The 23,060-nt window shown below is 48.7% G+C and overlaps 1 pseudogene across 1 annotated transcript; it reads left to right on the top strand.

Moving 5' to 3' along the window:
- Positions 1–1,091: 1,091 nt before the first annotated feature.
- On the top strand, positions 1,092–17,244 carry LOC308512204 (protein Shroom2-like; annotated as a pseudogene). Its single transcript has 5 exons — positions 1,092–1,185; positions 9,731–10,243; positions 11,730–11,901; positions 13,740–14,012; positions 16,978–17,244. The product of its transcript is annotated as a protein Shroom2-like (transcript).
- The last annotated feature ends 5,816 nt before the right edge of the window (positions 17,245–23,060 follow it).

Genomic DNA, 23,060 nt, shown 5'->3' with positions numbered 1-23,060 from the left:
TGGCTAGGGCATTCTTTTCATTTTTCCCCCAATATGCTATTGATTTTAAAGGCTTCATTAATAAGTAAACTTGCAGCCCATCTTAGAAAGTTCTCTTTCTTTGTATGTGGTGATTTCCTGGATGAAATAAGCCACCTAAAAATACAGTTGCAACATGAAATAAATCTTTCCAAATAAAGCAGTGTATGAGAATTTTCATTGTTTTCTAAAATGTTTGTGTAAATTTTGATTTTTGCTCCCAAATACAGCTTGTGTGGACATGTATGTGAATCTGCATCTCACAACCTATTGTGCGATGTGCCCACATGTGGCCTAACGGTGCCTTGTGTGTGTTTGGACTCAAGACCTGGCCTTAGGAATTGTGATGGGCACGGGCGTGGGAAAATGCCTGTGGGTTTAATTCCTTACAGCGATTTGAGGAGATTAGCAAGATCTGGGTCTAGCCCCCTTGGGGAAGAAGATGTTCATTGAAATCAGTTGCTCATTGTTACCCGTTCTTCCTCTAGACAAGCAGATGCCCAGTGTCCAGAAGACGGCCCAGGAGCACATCAGGGCCTGCGAAACCCGGTCCAGGTGGCTGAGCCAGGCTGTGCCCAGGAAGCCCCAGAAGTGCCTCAGGAGGTGCATGGCAGGGCGGGGACCCCACCCTGTGATTACAGCTACTGTGAGGACCACCCACCCGTTGCCCCACTGCGGCAGCCAGGCACAGGGTCACAGGCGCAGAGAGGCCTCTGGGCCCTGCACACCGGGGGGCAGGACCCTCGGCCTGTGAGTGCCGCGCTGCTCGCCAAAAGACCTGCCCCTCAGAGGCTGCCACTGCCGAAGTGGGAGCCCAGGCCTTGCAGGGGACCAGCCAGTGCCACCCCCGCAGGCACCCGTGTGGGCAATCACCTTGCTGTGCCCAGCAGGCCCTTTCCCCCACGGCCATCTCCAGCACACAGCCCCTGTGCCTTGGCAGAGAAGCCGAGGGGTGCCCAGCCCGCAGCCGGCCCCAAGGCTCCCAGGGAGCAGGACAGGCAGCATGTAGGTGAGCACCCAGCTGTCCTGAAGCTCTGCTGCCTTCCAAGTTCCCGCCCCTGCAGACATCTGCCATGGAGACCTCGCGCTCCCCTTCTCCTCAGTTCACCCCCCAGAAGCTGACGGACAAGCCCCCCCCCCGCTCATCCAGGACGACAGCTCAATAAGGTAGGGCCCTGGCAAGGTGGCCTCTGCATTCTTCCCCCTTCATGGGCTCCCTTCTTCGCGTGAGGTTTTTCTCGCCCTCCTGAGCCGGGCTCAGCCTCCCTGCACAGTGTGCTCTCTGGTGAAACCCGAACTGGCGAGCAGGAATTCTTCCCGGTGTCTCATGAATCAAAGAATGACGCTGCGGACAAGAGGCATTCAAACAAGGCAGGAATTTATTGCAAAGAAACACAGGCTCCCCGCTTGGTTGTCCACCAGGTTTCACCTCCTCCACATCCCCTCTCCTTGCACCCTAAGCCTGCTCTTTGTCTTATCTGTAACCTCGGTGATTAGTTGCTGGCCTTTTTGCAACATTATTTGTTCTCTTTCACTTCCAAGAAAAAACATCCTGTTTCCTGCAAAACACATTCTTTGTTTCAGCTATAGCTCCAACATTCCTCCTTCTTCCATCCCTCACCCCAACTACCTAATTGTACTTAACTCCTTTCACTGGTGCCCTGTTCCACTCCTGACTTTGGACTTTCCCTTGGTCTGGGAATAGCACAGAGGGAACCAGAGTTCCATGGTCCCTGGATATCTAATTTATTGGGGAGCTAGACCACCCCTAGTCACCTTTATCCAAGTCCCAAACCTTTATATGTGCATTACCTACGGAAAAGGGCTGTGTTTATTTCTAAACACTTTCTGATAGTAAAGATAACCCAGTGTAATCCTGACATAAGGCCTTTGGATTGGTGGGTTTCATAATATGCACTATGTCCATACTCCTTTTTGTCTAGAACTTTTTGGTTTTTGTTTTTTTGTTAATCCTCACCCTAAGACATTTCCCCCATTAATATTTAAAGAGTGTGGGAGGACGGGAGTGGGAGAGAAAGAGAAGAAACATCAATGTGAAAAAGACACATGGATTGGTTGCCTCCAGCATGTATCCTGACCAGGGTGGGGGATCAAACCTGCAACCCAAGTACATGCCATTGACTGGGAATCAAAACAGAAACCCTTGATGCAAGGGCCAGCAATCTGACCATTGAGAAACACTGGCCAGGTCTGAGTAGATCTTTTTATGTGTAAAGGTAAGTGGGCATACGCCTTGTGTGAAAGCAGAAGAAAACCTGGTTCTATTCCCTGCTGTTGTCAGAATTTCAGGCATGAAGGTGGAGGCACTGGCAATTCTGGGCAGACTGGGACTGGCTGGTCAAGAGCCCTGACCCACGGCTTCGGCCCTTCCTGTGTACATGCCTTTGAGGGACTGAGAACAGAAAGGAGAGAGTTTCCATCTCCTCCTCAGCCGGGGGACTGCGCTTGGGCCCGGGGAGATTTGGCAATGTCTGAAGACATGTCAGGTGCTACAGCTGTTGAGAGGGGTGCTCCTGGAATCTAAGGGTAGGGCCAGGGATGTTGCTACATGCCCTACAGGACAGTCACCCCCACACGGGGCACCACCACATGTGGCTATGTGAAGGTCAGTAGAAGGCTAAGTGAAGTGTGTTCCTTGCTGTACCACAAGGCGAGCAGATACCACAGCGGTCAGCAAAGGGGCAGGCCGTTTCCATCCTCCAGAAAGTTCCCACGGGCTCACTGCTCTCGTGGTTTGGAGCTACTTTTCTTTTTCTTTTTTAAACTAGAGGTCTGGTGCACAAAAACTTGTGCACTCGCGGGGGTCCCTCAGCCTGGCCTATGCCCTCTTGCAGTCTGGGACCCCTCGGAGGATGTCCACCTGCTGGCTTAGGCCTGCTCCCTGGGTGATTGGGCCCAAGCTGGCAGTCAGACATCCCTCTGGCAGCCCGGCAGCCCTAAGGGGATGTCCACTTGCCAGTGGGGAGCAGGCCTAAGCTGCAGTCAGACATCCTTAGCACTGCTGAGGAGGTGGGAGAGGCTCCCACCACCACCGCTGTTCTAGCAGCAATCAGCCTGGCTTGTGGCTGAGCAGAGCTCCCCCTATGGGAGCACACTGACCACCAGGGAGCAGCTCCTGCATTGAGCTTCTGACCTTTGGTGGTCAGTGTGTGTCATAGTGACCACTCATTCTCGGTCGTTCTGCTGTTAGGGTCAGTTTGCATATTACTCTTTTATTATATAGCATAAAGGCCTGGTGCATCGGTGGGGGCCAGCTGGTTTGCCCTGAAGGGTGTCTCAAATCAGGGTGGGGGTCCCGCTGGGGTGCCTGGCCAACCTGGCCAACCTGATTTGGTTGGCCTTGATTTTTTAGACGGATGAGAACTATCACCTTGAACATCAAATGTGAGAGTCTCCTGAGTGAGTCAGGGAGTGTCCCAGGGTCAGAACAGCATTTCTTTTTTATTCTGGGATTCATTCACCTGGGTGAGGGGCTGATGGCTGTTTGCAGGCTAGCCACACCTCCTTTAGGGTGTGGGCTCCCCATTGGGGTGCCTGGCCAGTCTGGATGATGGGCTGAGGGCCGTTTTCAGGCTGGCCAAGCAGCCCCGGTGACAGAAGCTCCCAGCCTCTCCTTTTTTTCTTTTTTATTCTGAGATTTACTTACCTTCTATAATTGAAACTCTGTAGCCTTGAGAGAAGCTTGGCTTCCAGCATCACCAGGGGCAAACCACTCCTGCTTGCTCCAGCTCGAAAGCAGGTATCTGGGGTTTATTTACCTTCTATAATTGAAACATCGTTGCTCTGAGTGGAGCTCAGAGCCGCTGCGGCAGGCGAGAAGCTTGGCTTTCTCCATCATTGCGGCGACAAAGCCTCCTGCTTGCTCCAGCTCCATGACTGCTGGCCGCCATCTTGGTTGGATTAATTTGCATATAGTCACTGTGATTGGATGGTGGGTGTGGCTTAAGGTGTAGCAAAGGTATCGTCAATTTTCATGTTTGTCTTTTATTAGTGTAGATATATTTTTATTGATTTCAGAGAGGAAGAGAGAGGGAGAGAGATATAGAAACATCCATGATGAGAGAGAATCATGGATTGGCTACCTCCTGAACACCCCCTACTGGGGATCAAGCCCGCAACCCGGGCATGTGTCTTGACCAGGAATTGAACCATGACTTACTGGTTCATAGGTCAATGCTCAACCACTGAGCCACATCAGCCAGGTGGAACTATTTTTCTTTTAGCTTGAAATAACTCAGCAGTATGACGGATGTCAACCTATATTTTCATGTGTGACATCTCAACCACATCTTCCCATGTGTGCCAGTACTGTGCTCTGTGTCACTCAGAGTGCAGCTGTCACTTAAATAGCCTCTCATACTGACTTCTGCACAGGAAGGAGAAGCAGGAAAGCAGGCAAAAAGGTGAGTCAGGTGTAAGATATGGAAACAGGCCTACCTACATGGCCTCTTATGTTATGGAACTGGTGCAAAAAAGCAACAGTCAAGCACTCAGAGGTTTCAGGAGACACCTTTAATCAAGCAGCATGGCTGGCTCAGGGGATACAAAGATCCAAAGCCTGAACAAGTGATACAATGAGATTACTACACACACACACACACACACACACACACACACACACACACACACACAGTAGTGGCTCGATGCGTGAAATTTGTGTACGGGGGTGGGGAGAAAGTCCCTCAGCCGAGCCTGCACTCTCTCTAATCTGGGGATGTCTGACTGCTGGTTTAGGGATCGGGAATAAACCAGCAGTCAGACATCCATCTCGCAATCTGGGACCACTGGCTCTAAACCACTCACCTTCCTGCCTGCTTGATCACCCCTAACCACTCTGTCTGCCAGCCTGCTTGCTCCCAACTGTCCTCCCCTGCTGGCCTGATCACCCCTAACTGCCCCCCCCCATCAGCCTGATCACCCCCAACTGCCCTCCTCTCCTGGCCTGATCACTCCTAACCACCTCTGCCTCGGCACCACCAACATGGCTTTGTCCAGAAGGACATTTGGAAGGTCTTCCGGAAGGTCTCCTGGTCTAATTAACATATTACCCTTTTATTAGTATCAATAGGATATGACATACCACCATAACTATAACATATCTACCAATATTACTCTCTGAGAATACATACTTCATGTGATAGGAAGGCATCTAATACATTACATTGTAAATGTTGTAAGTAGTAGAAAATACTGTATTCGTAGCAATAGTATATACCCTGTGACTTCCCTTCCTGATTTGGGAATGGTTCCCCAGTCCTTTGAACATTTCCTGGCCCCTGATGTATTTGGGAAGAAAACAGCTCCGATTGTGGAGAAATTAAATTACAATCATGACTCTAATTCAACTTCCTGCCTCCTGTGCTTCCAGCCAGAAAACAGGAAAACCTTCCAGGGCCAGTGCCTCCAAAGGCTGAGCTCTGGAGTGAGGGTCCACGGCCCAGCGCTGAGCAGGTGACGGTGACTGGAGGCACCTCAGATCCATCCTGCTGTTAGCTCGGCAACCAGGGCCCTCTACTCCCAGCCCCTCCTAAGCTCCGGTGCCTCTTAACGGGGTCCCGAGGCTGTGCCCCAATCCTACTGCCCTCTCCTTGCAGGGGATCAGGGCATGGCGGTGTGGGGCACAGGTGTCACATTTTCATTAAAATGTTCAACCCATGCCTGCTCCAACACAGGCATCCCTGGGGCAGACAGTGATCCCGGAGATGCTCTATACCCCGCTAGAGCTCAACCACGATGGTCTGGGGTGAGAGAGCACCGCCAGGCTCCATGGCTGCAACATGGACCCGCTTCCTTAACCAGAGGCTTAGCTCTGGGCAAGTGGCAGCAGCATTTCCTTCCCAGCCCATGCTAGAGCGGGTTCCTGCAGTTTCAGAACCAAACTCTGAGGGTCTCCCCTGGCGGCAGCAGCCCTGAGCCTGCCGGCTCTCCCTTGGTCTCGCCAGGGCTTGCTACTCATACTTGCTGAAAACCTTCTCGGTCCACTTGCCATAATAATCAGTTTGGGCTGAAAGGACTGCGGGACTCTGGCAGGGCTGAGGGGACTGGGTGCTGCCATCTTGTGGCTATGGGCACCACATCTTTGTGACGATGTGATGGTCAGTTTGCATATTCCATCTTATTAGATAGGATATTCCTAGGTTTCTTTGTTTTCTTTCTATTTCCTACCTACCAGGCTTTTGTGATGGGCTTCACAGCCCCTCCTGAGTCAGTTAAAGCAGGGAAGTTTGATTGTACCTAAATGCCTGTTCTGGTTAGTGCCTCTAGCTAAGCTGTTACATTCTTTTGTTTAAGGCCCATTGTAAATTAGGAGTAATTAGCAATATAGGTCTTATTGTTGTACTGGAAATCAGCTAACCAACATGAGACGCCTTAAAAAGCCAACATTGGAGTCCTTTAAAACACCGGCGGGCTTACAGGAATATTGTATCCAAAGTCTAAGCAGCCAGCCTGGAGGAAGCCCTTCTTATTTATACCTTTTTCAGTCCTTTGTCTTCCAAATTTGGAATGAAACTTCCGGACCTTCTGAGAAAGAAGGCCTGTATGCAGAGAAGGGGCCATGAGACTGTCTCAAGGCCTGGCCTGGCACCAGCACTGACAACTCTGTCTGGGACATAGTTCATGGCCTCTCTGGAATGGGAGTAGTCTTATTTTTCCTATTATTTAAGCAAGCAAGCAATTACAGAAGCTAAAATAGCAGTGTTAAAATTTCAAACAGCAGTTTTTATACAAGATGGAGGTTACTACGCTTCATTGCAAGACCAGATTATTAAGAAAGGGCAGAGGCTTAATCATACGTTACCAAGAATGTGCTGGTTAACAGATTCAGACTGTTAGTCTTTCTATATCCTTTCTCAATAGTTCTCAGGTGCTAGTCGCAGCAGTGAGGGCTGCCTGGACAAACAGGACACATTGTGGCACAGTGCTCATGACTGGAGTTGGGTCTGGGAGGTGGGCATCAGTTGCCAATTTTTCTCACCTGAAGTGGGCGTAGGTTTTCTCACTGGGTCTTTGCTGTGCGTGTGAGAGGGATTTTCAGAAGCAGTGACAGAATCGTGCTATAGGGGTCTTCAGGCATCCACATGAAGAGCTTCCTCCAGCAGTTTTCTGGACAAAGAGGCCATGTTTGAATCAATGACCTTGCCCTAAACACCCCCGTACAGAGCAGAATCCTAGTCAGTGTCCTCTCTGCCCTTGTCCAGGAGTACAGTATGGCAGAAGGTGGCCATGCCACCCATGGAAGTAGCCACCAAGGAAGTCTTTCATATCAGGGCACAAGTTATGGGTGCATGTGGAATCCCAATGACATATAAGACCAATGAGAAGCTGGAACTTAGCAGGAGCTTCGGCCCAGCCCTGTTCCCTCGGTCTGTTGCAGACCAGCCAGCATTGAAGCCCACCCAGCATGAGCCTCCTAAGCTGCTTGTCCTCTGGGCACAGCTCACATACACTCTCTTGTCCTGATTTCTGGTGGCTTTTATTTCTTGAGCATTAGCCACCCAGCTCATATCCCTGCTTCTGATTACATGTGGATCACAAGTGTGCACCTACTCAGTGCCTGCTGGGGAGCTGGCCATGGTTTAGAGCAACATCTTGTGTCCACGGGCAGTATATCTGTGAGTTCAGTGAGCAGATGCCAGCTACATCCTGTGTGCCAGTCCTCCAGCTGGCAGCAGGGATGCAGAAAGCAGAGAATGTCAAGTGCCCACCTGTGGGGATTTCAGAGTAGCCATTCATTCTGAGTCAAAAGGCCTCCACTCTTGTCCCCAAACTAGAAAGCTTACTTTCACATCTTTTCAGATTCTCTGAAGTTTGGTTTTTGCCTAGGAAGTATAGACAGTGGCAAGCAACACCTCAGCCATTGTCAGGCAAGTTAGAGGTTCACTTGCTCCCAGCAGCATCCCTGAGTGACTTCCTGAAGCCTGTTTTTCGGTTTGGTTGCCCTAGGTTTTTGGACAGATGAGAACTATCACCTTAAAAATCAAGTGTGAGTCTCTCCTGAGTGAGCCATGGAGTGTCCCAGGGTCAGAACAGCATGCCGACTGGCTGGCTTCTGCAGTGGCTGTGTGCTCAGAGCTGGGTGGCCTGTGTGAGTTTGGGGCTGGGCCTCTGTGGGCAGTAGGTAACTTAGCTGCAGGGAGCTGCCCTCTGAGAGCACCTGAGTCCCAAAGGACCTGGCTTCATCCCTTTCTATTAGGAATTGAGGTCTGCCTGCTTTATGGGTCTAATCCACTGGTTTCTCCTCATTTTGAAGTAAAAGTTTATTAAACTCTTTAGGGAAGGTCTGGATAGTTTCAATGCTTAGAAATGACCAGGGAGGAATGTTGGTGGAAAGTTATGTTGCCTATGGCTGACTTGTTTTCCTTTTTTATTTGTTTTCCTAAGACTTCTTAATTAGAAACCAAGTTTCTGTGCAAATACGAGACAGTACAGGCTGACTTAAGAAGTAGTAACTGATGGTCAGGGTTGATAAGTGTGGAATGAAAGGAATGAAGAGGGATTCTTGTTTGTTGTTGCTTGGATAAGATGCCAGAATTTCCCCTTGAAAATATAGCCAATCTAAATGATACTCTCTACACAGCCTTTTATTTTATTTACTAGAAGATCAGTGCAATTTGTGCACTGGTGGGGTCACTAAGCCTGGACTGGGGGTCAGGCCAAAACCAACTCTCCAACATCCCCCAAGGGGTCCCGGATTGTGAGAGGGCAAGGCCAGGCTGAGGGACCCCACCCGTGCACGATTGGGCCGGGGAGGGACCGCAGAAGGGCACCAGGGAGTGTCTGGCCCTGTTGCCCAGTCCCAATCTGCTGGACCGGACCCCTACCGGTCGGAGCGTCTGCCCCTGGTGGTCAGATGTGTCATAGCAACGGATCGAACAGTCAAAAGGTTGGAAACTTAGCAATTAGGCTTTTATTATATAGGATTATTAATTTTGTAAATAATTACCCAGGGACATTTTCCCCATTGCTTTTTAGAAAGACTATAGGAGGACAGAGATTAGAGAGAGGAAAGCTGATATGAGAGAGACACATCAACTAGTTGCCTCCCACACACACCTCTGACCCTGGGGCTTGGGATAGAGCCTGCAATAGAGAAATGTGCCCTTGACCCGGAATCTAACCTGAGACCTTTCAGTCTGAGGGCCAACGCTCTGTTGGGCTCACATGACAGAAGTGGCATTAAGCCACCAAGTTAAAAGTGAGTTTGGAGTGTAGGTTGTGACTTGGGCTTGATCTTTCCTTCTTTATTGGGTGCCAGTAGGTGGCTCTCTGTCTCCGATAGGTCCTGTGAGAAGACTTGGAACACGTTTGTCCTGCTGGCCTCCCTAGCAGGGTCCCCTGGGTGTGGTCCTGTAAGATGTGGCAGAGGGCACCAGCTTCCAGGTATCTGGGATGCAGCCCTGTTCTGTTGACCAGGCTGTTTTTTACTGTTTTCTATCTCATTCCTGTGGAGGTTCCAGGTGCCATCCAGCTTCTTGTACCAAGAAACTTTTTTAAAGGAAAGTTTGTGCTTAGTGACTCAGTTCAGATAACAGGGGAGCAACGCGCCCGTTTGGTGCCAGGCCCTCGGCTCCCTGGTATGCCAGCTGGACGAAGGGTGGCTTCAAATGCTGGGTGGCGGCAGGCAGGCACGGAGTGGCACCAGCCGCCCGGGCGTGCCTTCCCTTTCAGCCTCTGGCTCTTCTGTTTGCAGAATCAAGTGGGTGACCTACAACACCACAGTGTAGATGGTGCCCATCAAGATTGTGTACTCAGAGAGCCAGCCCGAGAAGGAGAGCCGCCAGGGCCTGGCCCACACTGCCGAGCTGCCCGCGCTGCCCAGCGGGCTGGAGAGAGACCAGATCAAGACGCTGAGCACATCGGAGCAGTCCTACTCCCGCTTCTGTCTGAACAGCTGCCCGGGCGTTGAGCCCAAGCCCCTGGCCCAGGCTCCTGCCAGCCCCAACGGCCAGGCCTCCCTGCCTGCGCTTAGCTATGGGAAGGCCAGAGAGAGGGCAGCCAAGGACCTGAAGTTGGAGGAGCTGCTGCGGGAGATCGTGTGCAAGGACAGGTCCCTGGCGGATATCCTAGACCCCAGCGTGAAGGTCAGGACGACCATGGACCTGATGCAGGGTATCTTCCCCAAGGACCAGCAGCTCCTGGAGGAAGCACAGCAGTGCCGGAAGCCACTGCCCAAGGTCCTCTCTCCCAGGGCGGCGGAGGACAAGTGAGTGCCCGCTGTGTGTCTGTGGGGTCTTGTGGGCTGCACAGGACCAGTGGCATCTGTGTATGTATATAAATTAATCCTCACCTGAGGAAAGTTTTTTCCCATTGATTTTTAGGGAGGGATAGAGAAACATTGCAGATGTGAGAAAGGCACATTGATTGGTTGCCTCTTGCATGCATCCCAGTGGGGCCAGGGTTGGAACTTTCAACCCAGGTGTCTTTGACTGAGAATCATACCCAAGACTCTTTGGTTCATGGGCGGATGACCTAACTATTGAAACACACCCTCTGGCCAGGTCAGGGGGTGGTATTTTTTTGATTGCTTTTGAGGGGCTGGGTTTTCATATGGACTACCCTAATGCTTAGTACTCTTTGGCTATTTATAACCCTCTTGAAAGAGGCTAAAGCATTTTAGACTGTGTTTATGGGGATGGTAACTGTCAGGCCTGGCAAAGATGTGAAAATCCTGCATTGGCTGGGCCTTCTCCAAGTGAGGACAGTGTGGTTTTGCTCCGAGCACACCAGCTGTCAGCAGGACCACTGTCTCCCCCAAGAGACAGTTAGAAGTATCAACACACAGTTTTTTGTTTGTTTTTTAATATATTTTTTATTGATTTCAGAGAGGAAGGAGAGGGAGGGAGAGAGAGAGAGAGAGAAACATCAATGATGAGTGAGAATCACAATCGGCTTCCTTGTGCACATCCCACACTGGGGATGGAGTCCATAACTGGGGTATGTGCCCTGACCAGGAATTGAATCATGACCTCCTGGTTCATAGGTTGATGCTCAATCACTGAGCCACACCAGCTGGGGCCCATGATCATCCTTTAGCAACAGTAGGCTGCAGTGCCAGAGCAGAGCATCAGATGAGAGAAAAAGGCCACCACAAGGATCAGAGCAAGAAGGGGCAAATGTGGGTGCTGGCAGGGGGTGCAGGACACCCCTCATAAGGTTTTATTTATTGATTCATTTTAGAGAGGGAGGGGAGAAAGAGAGAGAGAGAGAGAGAGAGAGAGAGAGAGAGAGAGAGAGAGAGAGACTTGTTGTTCTGCTTACTTATGCATTCATTGGTGGACTCTTGTATGTGCTCTCACTGGGGATGGAACCCACACCCTTGGTATATGGGGATGACACTGTAACTAACTGAGCACCCAGCCAGGGTAAGGGTGCCTCTCTCCTAGACAGTGGCACTCACATCATCCTCATACACCTTGGATGTCGCCAGAGGAAACCATGTGTCTGCACTCAACTATCCCAGGCAAAGTCTTTAAACATCCTTACTATTGAAGTTCCCCCCTTTTAGAAACCCAATTCCTTAGCCTTGATGAAAGTCCATCTGGCAAGTCCTGACCTTGTCCCCTACCTTGTCCTTTAGCTGCCTGTCTCCCTGGCTAGTATCCTTCTGAGGGAGCCATCATTTGTTGTAGTCCTGGGTGCCGGGTGATCGTGGGTTGGTGCCCATAATTGAGGTTCTGGCATTTTTACAGGAGAGAGGAGCCGAGCGTGCCTTCAGCCATGTCCCTGGCCACCAATTCTGCATACTAAAGCACATTGTCCCCCAAGGCAGAGCTGCTGATTAAGATGAAGGACCTGCAGGAGCAGAAGGAGCCCGAGGAGGACTTGGGGAGTGACCTGGACAATGATCTGTCTGTGAAGAAGGTAGGACAGCCTGGGTTCCCCATGGCAGTACCCACAGAGGCAGGTGGGGGCCTTTCCACCAGAATGTTTGCCACCTTTTTGTAATGAGATCCATTGTCAAACTAGCTAATGGACACCATTCTCTTTCTTTTCCTTTTTAATGTTTTTATTGATTTTAGAGAAAGAGGAAAGGAGAGGGATAGAGAGATAGAAACACTGATCAGCTGCCTACTGGGGATCAAGCCTGAAACGGGGGCATGTGCCCTAACCAGGAATTGAACCCATGACCTCTTGGTTCATGGGTCAAGGCTCAACCCCTGAGCTACAGCAGCTGGGCGCATTTTAAATTCAGCTGATATGTCTCTTTATCCTGTTTAAAATCTGGGGAAATAATTGTCTGCCCTTCAGAATATCAAGTTCACATGTCTGTAAGCAGATGATCCCAACTCCAGCAATGGGCTGGAAAGTGCTTGCTTAAACAAACAGCATTGTTGGATCAACTCCAAGACCCTCCCCACTGCCCCATCAATTCCCTCCCTCACCCCCTGCACTTGAGGGTATGGCCATGGACAGAACCAAATAGAGCACCTTCCTTGGGGGTTCTCACAGGACAGGTGGGGTGGCAACCAGCACATAGACAAAGAAACATACTACATGAGGCCAGCTCACACGACCTTGACCGGAATCAAACCTGGGACCCTTTGATCCATAGGCCAACAGTGCTCTATCCATTGAGCCAAACCGCCTAGGGCTTAATGCCACCATTTAACAGTGGGTAAGACAGTAAATTTTATGTTATATCTAGTTTACATTAGAAAATTAGTCCTTGATTTGCATTTTGGTCAAGTTGAAATCAACAGACTTTTAAGTTCATTGATATCCCTTTATTTGTCTTAAGTTTTCATTGCTATGCAGAGTACATTTTTAAAATATTTTTTTAAAATATGCTTTTATTGATTTCAGAGAGGAAGGGAGAGGGAAAGAGAGATAGAAACATCAATGAGGAGAGAGAATCATGGATCAGCTGCCTCCTGCATGCCCCCTACTGGGAATGGAGACTGCAACCTGGTCATGTGCCCTGACCAGGAATCAAAACCATGACTTCCTGGTTCATAGAACGATGCTCAACCACTGAGCCATGCTGGCCAGGTCAAGAATACTTTTTAACCATGGAATTGAGTACTGGCTGTGAGACTCAATTCCCTCAGTACATGTAAGCCTTGAGATTGGGAACTTCCAAAGTAGGAAATATAAAGATTCACATAGACTCTGAGAATTCCTGCAAAGATTCAGGTTGAAATGAGGTTTACCATATGTAGCCTGAAGGGACCCCCTCCTGCATAACCCAATAGGACTTAAGAGGATGAGCATAGGTTTCTTTTATTTCTAAATTGTCAGTGATTTAACCAGGAGTCATTATCCTTCCTTATGGGCTTGTAAATACTCTATATTTTTTGTTTGTTTGTTAATCCTCACATAAGGTTATTTTTCATTGCTTTTCAAAAAGACAGTGGAATGGGGAGAGAGAAAGAGAAACATAGATATGAAACATTAATGTGAGAGAGAGAGACATCGATAGGTTACTTCCCACATGCACCCCGACTGGGTGCGGTGAGAAAACTGCTACCCATTATGTGCCCTTGACCAGGAATTCAACCTGAGACCTTTCGGAGTACAGGCCAATGTTCTAACCACCGAACAACACCAGCCAGGGCTGCTCTATTATTTGATGATGCAAAATGAACTTGCATCTAGTGGGGTGACTTCCATGTGCCAAGGCCCCGCAGTGCCCCCGTAGCAATGGGTGGCCCAAGTTGCACACCCCTGACCCCATTTTCATGCTGCCCTGTGCCCCAAAGCAGGAGCTCATCAACAGCATTGGCCGAAAGCTGCAGGTGCTACAGGGAGCGCGGGAGAGCCTGTTAGAGGACACACAGGCAAACAGTGCCCTTGGGGATGAGGTGGAGGCCATTGTCAAGGGCGTCTGTAAGCCAAATGAATTCGACAAGTTCTGCATGTTCTTCGGGGACCTGGACAAGGTGGTGAACCTCCTGCTGTCCCTGTCAGGGCGCTTGGCCCATGTGGAAAATGCCCTCAACAACTTGGACGACATCAGTTCTCCTGGCGATTGGGTATATATGACCCATGGGACCTGGAAATTGGGAGGGCTGAGGGCTGTGGGGGGCTGGGGGAGGATCTACAGGGAGGTTCTCCTTGGGCATTTGAGTGAATGCCTCATGGTGCAAGACGCTATTGTGCTCTCCTGGTATAATGCAGTGATGGTGTGGTCCTCCGGGTATCAGGCTGCACTGCCTGCCCAGCATCCCAAGGCCCATTGCAGAGATGCAGAGTGGGTGGGCCAGCCATTATCCCCTAAGCTGTGCAGGGCTGAGGCAACTCCCCATCTCATTCCACCCCCTCATTTGGTGCCACTCAGTGTCCAGGTGTCAGTATAGCTGGTGGTGGATGAGAACCTTGTGTCAGGCATGGAGAAGCCCAGGCTTTCAGACGTGCTAATGCAGTAAAAAGCATGGCACCAAGTTGTAGAATGTGCCTTCATGTTTTCAGGTAGAAAATTAACATGTGGACAGAGAAGGGGAAGGTGGGGGGGTCCTGCCCCCGATCTCAGCAGCTTTGAGCCCAACTGCTTTGAGTATGAACCAAATTTGTAGAATTGGTTACGATCCGCTTCCCTTTCTGTTTGGAACCCACTGGCTTTGCTTCACCTCTTTCTACCCAAGTGCATGGTCCTTTGTTTCTCAAGTGCCTGGGGCCATGGTGTCCCAGCAAGGTTGGTGGGATATACTGACCCCAAGCTGCCCACAAGCCAGGAGCTGGCTGTTTGCAGCCAGGTTGAATGTCAGCTCTCCTTCCCTGAGCTCTTCTCTGTGTCAGCTTTTTTGCAACGTGCAGCCTCAGTCTGGATGCCACCATGTAGCCCTGCAAAGCAGCAAGATGGCAGGGAACCTGTGTCCAAAAGTCCCACAGAAGGAAGGGGTTCCTTGCACCCCCAGCCGACAGGAACATGATGCATTTGTCTCCTCCTTTCTTCTGATCCTTACACTGGGAGAGTATAGAACACAACTGCATGCTCTGCAGACACAGAGGGCGAGAGTGAGAGCCATGTCTGGCAGTTGGTGGTCTTGTAAGGGGGGAAGGAACCTCCCCACAGCACTGCATGTATCTCTTACCTCCCTGCATCTTTGTCTACAACCACTCTGGGCTCTGTGTCCTCCTGCAAGAAGGATTTAAAATCCTGCCCTGAATTTCTTTAGAATGTATTCCCTTTGCCACAATGTTGTCATGGGAAGGATGCTAACACAAGTAGGATGACTAAGTCCTTGGCACCTTTTTATTTTTTTTTAATTGCTCATATATTTGGAAAGCAACAGATAAAGTGTGAAAGATGCAACCAGGATGGCTAGGGTTCAGGATCTGGAGAAGGGCCATGCACAAATGAAGGCACTAGACAAGAAATAGAAATTTGGAAATCACAGAGGGCCAGGCAGAACACCCTTCTCTAGAGAAAAGGCTTCACTGGGGCCCAGGCCCTGTTAGCTTTTATTCACTTTTAGAATACATATGTTGCCCTTAGGCAGGCAGACAGTCTGGTAGCAGACAGACTATCTTAAAGGTCAGTAAATATTAGTGAAGATTTACTTTGAGACCATTAGGTCAGGAAATTCCTTGAGCCACCATTGTCTTAACAGAACAATCTGTGTATAGCTTTTAGCCCTTGCTAAAGCTCTAGGTATGTCAGCCTCCCTGTTTGCACTTTCATGATATTGTAGACAATGGATAGCTTCAAGAAACAAGGGTTGCCCTGGCCGGTTTGGCTCAGTGGATGGAGCGTCAGCCTGCGGACTCAGGGGTCCCAGGTTCGATTCCGGCCAGGGGCATGTGCCTTGGTTGCGGGCGCATTCCTGGTGGGGGGTGTGCAGGAGGCGGCTGATCGATGTTTCTCTCCCGTCGATGTTTCTGGCTCTCTGTCCCTCTCCCTTCCGCTCTGTAAAAAATCAATAAAATATATTTTTTTGAAAAAAGAAACAAGGGTTGTTTTTTTTGTTTGTGTGTGTGTGTATGTAAATGTACATATACATATCCTATATAAAAAAGAGCTAATATGCAAATGGTCATCATGCCATCATGATGTAATGGCTCAGACACTCAACACTGGGAGAGAGGAATGGGGACCAGCCAGGCACAAATGAGATCATGAGAGGAATGGGGATCAGCCAGGTTGCGGCCCAGGAGAGGTACAAGCTATTTGCCTCAAAGTCCTGGGCTCCTGCGGCCTGGGAGGGGGACAAGCCGCCCACCCCATGGTCCCAGGCGCCAGCGCCTGTGGCTGCAGCCCAGGCAAAGCCACCCACCCATGGTCCCCTATGTCTGTGGCTGGCCCAGGCAAAGATGGCCTGGGTCCTGTGTACCTGTGGCTGGCCAGAGGGAGGGAAGCGTGGGTCTCGGGTGTCTGCAACTAGCTGGGTGAGGGAATCCTGAGTCCTGGGTGCAGGGTGAGGCAGAGGCAGTAAAGGGAAATTAAGGCCGGTAGTGGAGCAGTTAGGGGTGAATAGGCAGGCAGACAGAGGTGGTTAGGGGAGATCAGGCAGGCAGAGATGGTTAGGGGTGATCATGCAGGCAGGCAGAGGGGTTAGGGGCAATCAGGCAAGCAGGCAGGCGAGTGGTTAGGAGCCAGCGGTCCCAGATTGTGAGAGACAATCCACATACCCCAAGGGGTCCTGGATTGGAGAGGGTGCAGGCCAGGCTGAGGGAACCCCCACTCCATGCATGAATTTTGTGCACCTGGCCTCTAGTGTGTGTGTGTGTGTGTGTGTGTGTGTGTGTGTGAGTGTGTTATTGATTTCAGAGAGGAAGGGGGAGGGAGGGAGAGGAACATCCATGATGAGAGAGAATCATGGATCTGCTGCCCCCTGCATGCCTCTTATTTGGGATAGAGCCCACAACCCGGGCATGTGCCCTGACTGGGAATCTAGCCTTGACCTCCTGGTTCATGGGATCAATGCTCAACCACTAAGCCATGCTGACTGGGCCTTAGCACCTTTTGAGTATCCCAGAATTCTGTCTCTCTCTCCACAGCAATCACTGCTTGAGAAGCAGAGGGTCCTCATTCAGCAGCACAAGGGCACCAAGGAGCTCAAGGAGAACCTGGACCGCCAGGAGCGTGTGGTGTTCGACATCCTGGCCAGCTACCTGAGCGACGAGAGCCTGGCCGATTATGAGTACTTTGTCAAGATGAAGTTGGCCATCATTATCAAGCAGTGGGAGCTGGAGGACAAGATCTATCTGGGCGAGGAGCAGCTCAAGTGCCTGGTGGACAGCCTGCAGCCCAAGAGGAGCAAATGAGTGGTCTCCTGGGGGCAGAGCTGGGCCTGCGTACCACCTTGGGTGGCGGACCCCAGCCTGGATGGATGTCCAGTAGTGAGAACCCTCTCATAGACATGGCTGTTAGAAAAGCGATAATTAGTGTTTGGGGTGATGCATTGGGTATTTAGTTTTCCTTTGGATGCTGAGCAGAGTGGTTCTCTGTGCGGTCCCATGTAGCACAGGCTCTGGTTGCTGGCGAGTTTCTTCCTCAGAGACCACAAGCTCCATCCCATGCAGCATGCAAGAGCCCCTTGGAAGCAGTCGCTCTGGCTTCCTATATCTCCTGCTGCTGACCTAGCCACTCAGGCAGAGCTCAGAGAGTTCCCAGGGTGCATGGGAGGGGCACTTGGCTCACAGCTTCTCTTGTGATCCACGGTGAGTGTCCTGCCATGTTTTATCCATGTCCACCCAATGCTGTTAGTGTTCACTGTCTCATATAATGTGCTCTCTGACCCAGCACAAACCTGTGATGGTGATGATGGTGGTGACAATTCATTAACATAGTAGTTTCCAAGTGGTTAGAAACCAACTGTGAAATGCATAGCCTGTGTGTTGTCATTCTAAAAGTGCCAATGGAGTCGTGTGCATGCCTTCAAACCCACACACCAAGTGGACAGCTTCAGTCTGTCTCACCCAGCGGAGCGGGTCAGGTGAATTTCTGCAAAGTGAAATGCCTGGTAAAAGGTGTGTGCGGTAGTCCTGTGCTTGCTAGGTGTTTCCCGAGACCAATGGATGGTTCTTAAATTCCTTTCTCCCCAGAGCATTTGTGTCATGTGCATATGGTCATTAGTGGTAATTGGCCACTTTCCTCTTTTTTACCTCTTTCAATCTGTCAGCATGCCCTGAAGGCCCATTTTGTTTCCTAAGAGCCTGCCTCTGACTTCCGGAGCTCTCTCTCGAACTTTGCCACAGAGTTGACTGACTCCAGGCCCTTTTTATTGGTTGACATTGCAAGATTCTGAAGAGTCTATTCACTTAAAACAACAACAACACTGTCACGGTATCAATTTGTAGTTGACAAGTCAGGCTGGGAGAAATGATTTGTAAATCAAGTATGTGACAAAGGAATCATCTCCAGAATATATAAGGAACTCTATACAACTCAACTGCAAGAAAACCAACAGTCCAGTTGAAACGTAGGCAAAACTTTTCACCAAAGAGGACATATGTGTGGCAAGTAAGTATAGGAGAAAGATGGTCAACTGCCAATGGCTGGATGGTAACTTATTTTTACCTAAATCACTGTGGAGCCAGTATATTTCTTCTCAAATGCCCATGTGATTCAATGTGTGGTTAATGGTGAGAGATCCCCTTGGATGAGTTCATGTCAGGGTAGCGTGGACATTTGTTTAATAGAGGGGTTATTTGAATCCGTTTCCCCTTATTCCCTATAAAAGAAATTTTCCAGCAGGTGGGGAGACCTCTCTGTCAGCAGTGACTGCCACCTAACCAAACCACACACACACCAGTGTTTTAGGACCATGGTCCATGCTTCCTGAGCCACAGGCAGCGAGCCAGGCTCTCAGGATGCAGTCTGGATGTCGACTTGCCATGTTGAAGGGTCTGCATGGGCCAGCTTCAGGAGCATAGACAGTCACCTCTCTTTTTGGCAACTGAACCATGCCAAGAAGACAAATGCCTTTCCAGGAGTGTTCACTGCTGTTAGTTAAGCTGTGATGTGGGAATCCTACCACTTGCAGTGAAAAGTGGCCACGTCGGAGAAGGTCCAGCTGGCTGCTCGCAGACCCCTGTGGTCCTCTCTTGGGGGACCACAGCCATTCTGTGTGTTTGATTTTTAATTTGGACAAAGCTTTTACCTGTGATGCTTTCCCCTCCAATACAGTGTTGTGGCCGTTTTGATGCTATGTATGTAAATATGAATATAGAAAATGTGTGTGTGTGTCTGTGCCAGCCTTTTGATGTCTTTGAGGACTTTCTTCTCCATGGGAATATGTAGTGCAATTTCCCCTTTTAGCAAAGCCCTTGTGCCCACACCATCCTGTCCAGTCCCCATATGCCTTTTCAGTGTCTGGTTGGCAGGACCCAAAGATCCAGGAGTCCGTGTACATACTTTTGTATATAGTAATATCATCTATAATAATAAAAGTGCAATATGCTAATTAGACCAGATAGCCAAACGACCTTTTCGACCAGTGGTTCTCAACCTATGGGTCGTGACCCCTTTGGGGGTCGAATGACCCTTTCACAGGGGTCACCTAAGACCATCGGAAAACATATTTTCAATGGTCTTAGGAACCAAGACACGGCTCCTCTATCCATCTCCAGGTGGGTCTGCCCACATGCATATACACCTACATATGAGTACCTGGCATGATGACATCATTGCGCCAACCCCATCACATACACCCCATTCAAATACAGGTGTATGGGAGAGGGTTGGCACCATAAGATACTTATGCGGACCAGTCACACATGTGTAGAGAGCAGCTACTATGTAGAGAGTAGCTGCTGTGTTGAAAGCAGCTACTCTGTTGAAAGCAGCTACTGTGTTGAAAGCAGAAGTATTGGCGGTAAAACGACACTTCATGAATTATAATTACTAGGTAAATGTAAAATCATGTACTGTAAAAATAACTACTGCAAAAAAAAAAAATATCTGTACCATGGGAACTTAATCTGGATGCTGATCGGTTTTTTTATATTCAGCTGTGGTTGATGTGAATACTGCCCCCTTGTGATAGTAACAGGTATGTAAAAAAACCCAACAAGAATGGTAAATCATAGGAAACTTTAATGAACTGTATTGACTGAACTATGCCATGTATTGGCATGCCCAGATTTCAAGATCCCCAAAGAACCAACAGGGAGCACTGAGTCCGATGCAAAATCATAGAGCCTTTATTCAAGCTCAGCTCGGTCCCTCTGCCTCCATTACCAGCGCAGCAGCAGGATGTGAGAGAGCCCCAAGTCTTGAAAGAACAAAGACTTTATAGGGATTGGGGTTCGGGGGGGTGGGGGGGCGGGTGAGGGCCCACTCAGACTACTGATTTGGCCAATTCCGGTTGGTTGAGTGAGGTCTGGGGGCTAGTGATGCAAGGGCAGGGTGCAGCTAGGGCAGGGTGGGCAAACTTTTTGACTCGAGGGCCACAATGGGTTCTTAAACTGGACCGGAGGGCCGGAACAAAAGCATGGATGGCGTGTTTGTGTGAACTAATATAAATTCAAAGTAAACATCATTACATAAAAGGGTACAGTCTTTTTTTTCTTTTAGTTTTATTCATTTCAAACGGGCCGGATCCGGCCCGCAGGCCGTAGTTTGCCCACGGCTGAGCTAGGGTCTGGTTACACAAAGACAGGGGGGTGGTCAGCATACTTTTGGCCTTGGGTTTGTTTCCCTTGCATTCCCATTGGCTGAGATAAGGGCAGGCTGAGTAACTGATACATTCTGTGGCTTTTTCTTGGAAGAGGGGTCAGGGACACAGCTATCAGTCCCATTCTGTCCTTTCAGTATCATCTTTTGTATTATTAAAGCTATTGTTATATATTTTCATTAGCAAACCATCCCATGACAATGGATTGTGTAGAGAAGAACTTTAAGAAAGGAAAATATAGTGAGGATTGTTTACAGTATGGTTTTACCTCAATAATTACAACAGGAATTGAGAAACCGTAATGTGTTATTTGTTGTGAAGTTCTATAACTGAATCGATGGAGCTGAACAAACTAAAATGCTATTTTGATAGCAAGCATCTGAGCTTTGCCGGCAAGGATACCAACTATTTTAGAAGCAAAGCTGATGGACTCAAGAAAGCCAGACTTGACACTGGTGGCAAGTACCACAAACAAAACTTAGCAGCCATTGAAGCTTCATATTTGGTGTCTCTCAGAATCGCGAGAGCTATGAAACCTCACACCATTGCTGAGGATTTACTGTTGCCAGCGGCCAAAGACATTGTTTGAGTTATGATCAGAGACGAATTTGTTATGAAATTTTGTGCAATTTCCTTATCTAACAACACTGTCCACAGAAGAATAGATGACATGTCTGCTGATATTCTTGATCAGGTAATCCAGGAAATTAAATCTGCTCCACTTCCAATATTTAATATCCAGCTTGATCAATCTACAGACATTGCAAACTGTTCACAGTTACTGGTTTACGTGAGGTATATTAATGATGGTGACTTTAAAGATGAGTTTCTTTTTTGCAAACTTCTTGAAACAACAACTACTGCACGTGATGTATTTGACACAGTTGGTTCATTTCTGAAAGAGCATAAGATCTATTGGGAAAAGGTTTGTGGTGTTTGCACAGATGGTGCTCCAGCTATGCTAGGATGTCGATCTGAATTTCAATGTTTGGTACTGAATAAGTCACCAAAAGTCATCAGAACTCACTGTACGATTCATTGGCAAATATTAGCAAAGAAGACGCTGCCACAAGAGTTACAAGAAGTAATGCAAAGTGTCATAAGTTGTGTCAATTTTGTAAAGACAAGCACCTTAAACAGTTGACTGTTTTTGCAACTGTGCAATGAGTTGGATGTGCCAAACAATGCTCTGCTATTTCACACTGAAGAGAGATGGTTGTTGAGAGGAATAATTTTAAAATGTGTTTTTGAGCTTCATGATGAACTCAAAACGTTTTTTAATCAGAAAGAAAGACCGCAGTTCAAAGCACTTTTCAGCAATAAAAGTGAACTGCAGAAATTAGCTTACTTGGTTGACATGTTTGCCATCTTGAATGAGTTAAATTTATCACTGCAAGGACCAAATGCAACATGCTTCGATTTGTTTGAAAAGATCTGATCATTCCAAATGAAACTTTAGCTTTGGCAAAAAATATTAGATGAAAATAAAATTTACATGTTGCCTACCTTATCTGCTTTCTTTCAGGAACATGACATTGAACCAGAGAAAAGGATTATGATGATAATTTCTGTGAAAGAACACCTGCACATGCTTGCAGTCGAAATTTCATCGTACTTTACAAACCTACCTGACACCCCTTTTGCACTTGCCAGAAGCCCATTCACAGTCAAAGTTGAAGATGTTCCTGCTACAGCACAAGAGAAGTTCATTGAACTTATTAGCAACAATGAAGCAAGAACTGATTTCTCTACAATGCCAGTTACAACATTCTGGATCAAGTGTTTGCAGTCATATCTTGTTCTGTCTGAGACTGTGTTGTGCATTTTTCTTCCATTTCCAACAACATATCTTTGTGAAACAGGGTTTTCCAGCATGTTGGTTATCAAATCTAAATACAGAAGTAGACTTGTTGTGGAAGATGATCTTCATTGTGCTCTTGCAAAGACTTCCCTGAGAATATCTGATCTGGTGAGAAAGAAGCAATCTCAACCTTCTCACTGATATTGACTTTTTACACATACTGTCACAAAATGTAGCAATGGAGTTTACTGTTGTTATATTAAGACTGTTACCCATGATACAACATGCTTCAAGACAAAATTTCATTTATTTCTAATTACAAATAAACATTCCACAATATATAATTACACTAGACCCCTGGTGCACAAAAATTTGTGCACTCGGGGGGAATTCCTCAGCCCGGCCTGTGTCCTCTCACAGTCTGGGACCCCTCGGGGGATGACCACCTGCTGACTTCGGCCTGCTCCCCGGGGTATTGGGCTTAAGCTGGCAGTCAGACATACCTCTGGCAGCCTGGGAGTCCTTGGGGGATGTCTACTTGCCAGCAGGGACCAGGCCTAAGCTGCAGTCAGATATCCTTAGTGCTGCTGAGGGGGCAGGAGAGGCTCCCACCACCACCACTGTACAGGCAGCTGTCAGCCTGGTTAGTGGCTGAGCAGAGC

Source organism: Myotis nattereri, assembly GCF_964212035.1.
Source record: "Myotis nattereri genome assembly, chromosome: Y".
Lineage (NCBI taxonomy): Eukaryota > Metazoa > Chordata > Mammalia > Chiroptera > Vespertilionidae > Myotis > Myotis nattereri.
The sequence above is the reverse complement of the archived record's forward strand: the minus strand, read 5'-3'. Positions and strand labels throughout refer to the sequence as shown.